Below are 7831 nucleotides of genomic sequence, written 5' to 3' on the forward strand. Positions count from 1 at the left end.
CCCAAAAATGTTCCCTGATCTAGATCTCTTTTTTTTTATTCATAGCTTCAAAGTTCATTACTGATTTAGCCAAATAATATTTCCTGTATATTACATTTTATTTGTCCAATGAGCAAAGCCTTATGCTACCCTCAAAACGAATGAAGAACCATTCACACACTGAAGTTTGTTTGCAGGAAGAGTCCTTAGCAAAAACTTTACATGCTGCTTACAGTCTAGGCCTTCTATATTGCCTTATTTGATATTAGGATTGCATGTCATTCCCTTATATATTTCCATGTATATCAAAAAATGTTTTTATAACATGCTTCCTATTCCTCAAATATATCAATACTCCAATTCATGCTAATATATATGGGTACTTTCTCCGTTGGCATAGATAACAAACCATTCATTCCTCCCCGTCTGTGTGATTCTTGTTTATAGCATCCCCCAAAACTGCCATATCCTATCTAACAATTATTATAACTAGTGATTATTAGCACTGTTTTGGCTATATGAAAATAGAACTGGCTCGGGAGATATGCATTATGAGATCATAGAAACTACAATGGGTTCTCAAAAATGATGCCAATATAATGCAAACTAAAAAAGTCCCCTAGGTGGGAACAGAAATAGAAAATGAAAACTGAGGAAAACTGTTTCTTATTGAAATAGAGAGGCAAACTGATGGAAACTGATTCTTTTGCAATGACTGCTGTCCTCTGGCTTGTGACTAGAGAGCTGCTACAGAAACCTGAGGCTGCTTATTTGTAATGGAGGTAGGAATGAGAAATGCTGAGGGATGCTAATACACAGAGATGCTGGTCCACAGGGGAACTGCTTTGGGGAAATGCTCTGGGGTTTGCCTACTGATCCCTACTGATGGCTGATGGATCTGTATATCTTTCTAACCTCCTCCCCCCTTCACTCCCACCCTTCTCCAACCCTATCCTCCCAGTTCTTCTTAAAGCCTTTGGCTTCTTCCCTCCCACCCTTCCCCCAGTGAACTATAAAATACTCTAATTTTCTTTTTCAGGTAAGGGGTTTATGGTGATAACAAGATGGGGACCCGAGGTAAGAGGCCTGGAGATTTTCCTAAACTATAGGGATAATTTTAGGAAGGTTTGAGGAAGTAGTCCAGTCACAACTGTGACTCTAAGACATTTAGGGAGATGGAGGACAACAGCTGTTTAAAGGCTTCTTTCTTCTTCACAAAATCAGCAAGGTCTCTTAGCTTAAGCCCAGAGAGAAATAAAGTTCAAAATCTCTCCTTCAGCCTGCCTTGTCTCCTTTCTCAGCTTTAACCCCAGAGAAAAATGAAGTTCAAAGTCTCTCAGTTTCTCCTGGCCAGCTCAACTCTCAAATAGACCACCAACTCAAAAGCCAAGTTTCTCCTTCTTGTTAACTTCAACTGTCCAAAGCCAGAGAACCCTAAAACCTAGTCAGCCCCACCAGAGTGTTTCAGCCAGGTTTAACCTTCAGAGAGAGAGTGACTCCAAGTCCAGTCCCCTCCCCCTGATCAGCTCAACTGTCAACTCCTGGGAACATTCTGTTTTGGAAACTCCTTCTTTTGATTGACAGATAGGTCTCCAGGTTAGGTCCCCAGTTTCTTGCATCTTGGTTTACAAGTTCTCTCTTTCTCCAGCCTTTAGCACGTAATAGGATTGTCCACAAATTTTGGAAAACAGCATTTAATGGACTCAAGTTCCTGAGGAGTGAATTGTCTGCGTTCTTTAGTGTGAATAACACCAGCATTAGTTGTTAACTTGGTGACTTCCTTCAATGGACAGATTTTTCTCAGGAGCACTAGCAGCCTGGTTTTCATTTTGATTGCTACCTTCAGTTTTCTGAGGTGCATTCTTGGTTTGCCCATTATGAGATCATAGAGACTACAATGGGTTCTCAAAAATGATGCCAGTATAACACAAACTAAAAAAGTCCTCTAGGTGGGAACCTGGTAATGAACTATTTGTATGTCATATGAGGACCAACTCAATTCAGAAAATTTTATCACCTTAATATAGGACAGGGTATTAGATGAGGATTCAGGAAAACTTGAGTTCAAATATTGACCTAGACCCCTCCTAATTGTGTGATGTGAATCTATTTATTTTTTAGTTTTCTTATCTGTAAGATCATGGGGTTGGACTCAAAGAACTGGTCCAGCTCTAATGAACTCTCTTAGAGCTCTGGATTTATCATCCTTTTGTCCTATTGCTTTTCTTTGTGAGAAGGTGAAGTGATCTGTTAAGTTGTTTTCGACTGTGCTCTATTCTTTTTGAGCTCATAGAATTTTCTTGGCAAAGATACTGAATTATTTTGCCACTTCCTTCTCTAGTTCACTTTACAAATGGGGAACCAAAGGCAAACAGGGTTAAATGACTTGCCCAGAGTCATACAGATGGTCAGTGTTGGCAGTCAGATTTGAACTCTTGGAAACAAGTCTTCTCAAAAGTCTACTCACTGTATCACTTACCTGCCCAAATAATGAATTAATGTTCCTTTGTGCTATATAGTGTAATTTAGTTTGTCTATGGATATCATTGAAGATTGCAAAGGGTATTTCATCCAGATGTGAATTAATTTGATTCTAGCTTATTCTCTGAGTATTCAGTTATAAACTCTGGAGGTTTGATGCCATTTCTTTGTTTCATTGTTTCATTGTTTCATTCTTTCGTTGTTTCTTTCCTTCCTTCCTTCCTTTCTCCCTTCCTTCCTTCCTTCCTCCCTTCCTTCGTTCCTTCCTTCGTTCCTTCCTTCCTTCCTCCTTCCTTTCTTCCTCTTTCTTTCTTTTTTTCTTTTTTTCTTTCTTTCTTTCTTTCTTTCTTTCTTTCTTTCTTTCTTTCTTTCTTTCTTTCTTTCTTTCTTTCTTTCTTTCTTTCCTTCTTTCTTTCTTTCTTTCTTTCTTTCTTTCTTTCTTTCTTTCTTTCTTTCTTTCTTTCTTTCTTTCTTTCTTTCTTTCTTTCTTTCTTTCTTTCTTTCCTTCTTTCTTTTTTCTCTTTCTTTCATTCTTTTTCTTTCCTTCTTTCTTTTTCTTATTTTCTTTCATTTTTTCAAAGTCTTGAATTATCTGTTATCTTTTTATAAAGTAACAATCAGCTGCAATAAAGAACATTAGAGAATTTCAGAATGTCTGTTAATGCCAATTATGTCCTGATTGACCTCAGTGTCATGAAAGTGTTTATATTAATGCTCTTTGCACTTTTAGAAGATTTATAGTTAATGTGTTTTCCCTTTACTAGACTATCTGACTTGAGGTTTTACTGCAGTTCAAAATTTATTGAAAGAAAAGAATGAAATAGGTTATATCATAAGACTAAGATTATGAAATTTGCTTTGAGTACTCTATATCTGAATGGCAATAATCAATTTCAAATTCCTACCCATCTGAGAAATCCCAACTAAAATATAACCACTTCTAAGAAATTTTCCCTTGGTTTCCAAGTTGATAATGATGCATCTGCACCATCCCTTTAAAATCATATAGCACTGGGGACTTCCGGATAAGATGGTGGCTTAGAGAAAGCTAAAGTTCAGATCTCCGGAAAACCCTTCCCACCGATCTCAAACTATAAGCTCCTAAGGCGCCGAAATTCAAAACGATCAACAGCACAAACCCTGGGAACCCTCCTCCTGGACCTGGACCCAGTTCAAAAGGTATGGCTCCCCTCAAAAGCCAGAACCCGAGATCACTCGGACCTCAGGGGGTAGGAGCGCAGAGTCCAAGGCTCCCGGAATCTGCAGCCAGGCCGGGCTCAGAGAGCAGGGTCCTCGGAACAACAACCCTCAGGGCCTTCTACCCGAGTCCCGGTGAAAGTTACTGCCTGGGGCTTCCGCTGCAGAGAGCTGGTCGAAACAACAGTAACCCTCAGGGCGGGCAAGACAGCCTCACAGGCTGGCTCCTGCTATCCAAGTCTCAGTGAAAGTCCTTGCCCTCGGGGCTTGGGGAAGCTGCAGCCCATCCCCCCAAAGGCCAACAAAATAGCCTCACGGCCAGCGATTCTGAAGGCAACTTTCGGAAAGCGAGCCGGGGGGAGAGTGTGGCCTCGTGGTCCGACCCTTCCATTCCAGTTCCAGTGAGGCATATTCAGTTTAACCCAGGGAAAGCTCATAGAACCAACATCTGCCCAGGACTAAAGCCTCTGATCACCAGACAGAGATAAGAAAAGCATACCTCCACATTCAGAGATGACAAACTCCACAGAAGCACAGAAGCCCCAAAATAACAAGAAAAATAAGAAGAAAGGGGCGACTTTGGACACATTCTATGGAGCCAAAATACAAAATACAGAGCAGATAGAAGAAGATATACAAGAAAATTCTCCAAAATCTTCCAAAGGAAATAGAAACTCTCCACAAACCCATGAAGGATTTGTATCAGAAATGACCAAAAAGATGGAAGCCCTCTGGGAGGAAAAGTGGGAAATAATGCAAAAGAAATTCATGCATCTACAAAACCAGTTTGACCAAACTGTAAAAGAAAACCAGGCTTTAAAGCAAGAACTAATAAAGCAAAGCCAAAACACCAAGAAATTAGAAGAGAACATAAAATATCTCACTGACAAGGTGATAGATCTGGAAAAGAGGGGGAGAAGAGAAAATTTAAGAATAATTGGACTCCCAGAAAAGCCAGAAATAAACACCAAACTGGACATGGTGATGCAAGATATAATCAAAGAAAATTGCCCAGAGATTCTAGAACAAGGGGGCAATACAGCCACTGACAGAGCTCACAGAACACCTTCTACACTAAACCCCCAAAAGACAACTCCCAGGAATGTAATTGCCAAATTCCAAAGCTATCAAACAAAAGAAAAAATCCTACAGGAAGCCAGAAAAAGACAATTTAGATATAAAGGAATACCAATCAGGGTCACACAAGACCTTGCAAGTTTTACTCTGAATGATCGTAAGGCATGGAACATGATCTTCAGAAAGGTAAGAGAGCTGGGTCTCCAATCAAGAATCAGCTACCCAGCAAAACTGACTATATACTTCCAAGGGAAAGTATGGGCATTCAACAAAATAGAAGACTTCCAACTTTTTGCAAAGAAAAGACCAGAGCTCTGTGGAAAGTTTGATACCAAAAATCAAAGAGCAAGGAATACCTGAAAAGGTAAATATTAAGGAAAGGGGGAAAAATGTTATCTTCTACTTTTACTCAAACTCTCTTCTATAAGGACTACATTTATATCAATCTATGTATACTAACATGTGGGGAAAATGTAATGTATGAATAGGGGGTAAAGAAAGACCAAATAGAATAATGGTTCTCACACAAAGATTCACATGGGAAGGGGAGGGGAAGAAAACTCCTATAAGAAGGAGAGGAAGAGGGGGGAGTTACTTAAACCTCAATCTCAGGGAAATCAACTCTGAGGGGGAAAAACATCCAGATCCATTGGGATCTTGAATTCTATCTTACCCAACAAGGGTAAGGAGAAGGGAAAACCAAGGGGGAGAGGGGGAGAGGGAGAACAAAAAGGGAGGGAAAGAGAGGGGTGAGGGGGAGGGAACAAAAAGGGAGTGACTAAAAAGGGAAACATCAAGGGAGGGGACAAGGGGCACTGATTCAAAGTAAATCACTGGACTAAAAGGTAGAGCCGAAGAAGAAAAGGTTAGAATTAGGGAAGGCAATCAAAATGCCAGGGAGTCCACAAATGACAATCATAACTTTGAACGTGAATGGGATGAACTCACCCATAAAACGTAGACGAATAGCAGAATGGATTAGAATCCAAAACCCTACCATATGTTGTCTTCAAGAAACACACATGAGGTGGGTATACACCCACAAGGTCAGAATTAAAGGATGGAGTAAGACCTTCTGGGCCTCAACTGATAGAAAGAAGGCAGGAGTGGTAATCATGATATCTGATAAAGCCAATGCAAAAATAGACTTGATCAAAAGGGATAGGGAAGGTAATTATATTTTGTTAAAAGGGACTCTAGACAACTAGGAAATATCATTAATCAACATGTATGCACCAAATAATATAGCACCCAAATTTCTAATGGAGAAACTAGGCGAATTGAAGGAAGAAATAGATAATAAAACCATACTAGTGTTAAACCAACCATTATCAAATTTAGATAAATCAAATCAAAAAATAAATAAGAAAGAGGTAAAAGAAGTGAATGAAATCTTAGAAAAATTAGAATTAATAGACATATGGAGAAAAATAAATAGGGATAAAAAGGAATACACCTTCTTCTCAGCACCACATGGCACATTCACAAAAATTGACCATACATTAGGTCACAGAAACATAGCACACAAATGCAAAAAAGCAGAAATAATGAATGCAGCCTTCTCAGATCACAAGGCAATAAAAATAATGATTAGTAATGGTACATGGAAAACCAAATCTAAAACCAATTGGAAATTAAACAATATGATACTCCAAAACCGTTTAGTTAAAGAAGAAATCATAGAAACAATTAATAATTTCATCAAGGAAAATGACAATGGCGAAACATCCTCTCAAACCTTTTGGGATGCAGCCAAAGCGGTAATCAGAGGCAAATTCATATCCCTGAAAGCTTATATTAACAAACAAGGGAGAGCAGAGATCAATCAATTGTAAATGCAATTGAAAAAACTCGAAAGCGATCAAATTAAAAACCCCCAGCAGAAAACCAAATTAGAAATCCTAAAAATTAAGGGCGAAATTAATAAAATCGAGAGTGATAGAACTATTGATTTAATAAATAAGACAAGAAGCTGGTACTTTGAAAAAACAAACAAAATAGACAAAATACTGGTCAATCTAATTAAAAAAAGGAAGGAAGAAAAGCAAATTCACAGCATTAAAGATGAAAAGGGGGACAGCACCTCCAATGAGGAGGAAATTAAGGCAATCATTAGAAATTACTTTGCCCAATTATATGGCAATAAATACACCAATTTAGGAGAAATGGATGAATATATACAAAAATACAAACTGCCTAGACTAACAGAAGAGGAAATAGAATTCTTAAATAATCCCATATCAGAAATTGAAATCCATCAAGCCATCAAAGAACTTCCTAAGAAAAAATCCCCAGGGCCTGATGGATTCACCTGTGAATTCTATCAAACATTCAGAGAACAGTTAATCCCAATACTATACAAACTATTTGACATAATAAGCAAAGAGGGAGTTCTACCAAACTCCTTTTACGACACAAACATGGTACTGATTCCAAAACCAGGCAGGTCAAAAACAGAGAAAGAAAACTATAGGCCAATCTCCCTAATGAATATAGATGCAAAAATCTTAAATAGGATACTAGCAAAAAGACTCCAGCAAGTGATCAGATGGATCATTCACCATGATCAAGTAGGATTCATACCAGGGATGCAGGGATGGTTCAACATTAGGAAAACCATCCACATAATTGACCACATCAACAAGCAAACTAGCAAGAACCACATGATTATCTCAATAGATGCAGAAAAAGCCTTTGATAAAATACAACACCCATTCCTATTAAAAACACTAGAAAGCATAGGAATAGAAGGGTCATTCCTAAAAATAATAAACAGTATATATCTAAAACCAACAGCTAATATCATCTGCAATGGGGATAAACTAGATGCATTCCCAATAAGATCAGGAGTGAAACAAGGATGCCCATTATCACCTCTACTATTTGACATTGTACTAGAAACACTAGCAGTAGCAATTAGAGAAGATAAAGGAATTGAAGGCATCAAAATAGGCAATGAGGAGACCAAGTTATCACTCTTTGCGGATGACATGATGGTGTACTTAAAGAATCCTAGAGATTCAACCAAAAAGCTAATTGAAATAATCAACAACTTTAGCAAAGTTGCAGGATACAAAATAAACCCACATAAATCATC

This window comes from Monodelphis domestica, chromosome 1 (genome assembly GCF_027887165.1).
Source record: "Monodelphis domestica isolate mMonDom1 chromosome 1, mMonDom1.pri, whole genome shotgun sequence".
NCBI classification, from domain to species: domain Eukaryota; kingdom Metazoa; phylum Chordata; class Mammalia; order Didelphimorphia; family Didelphidae; genus Monodelphis; species Monodelphis domestica.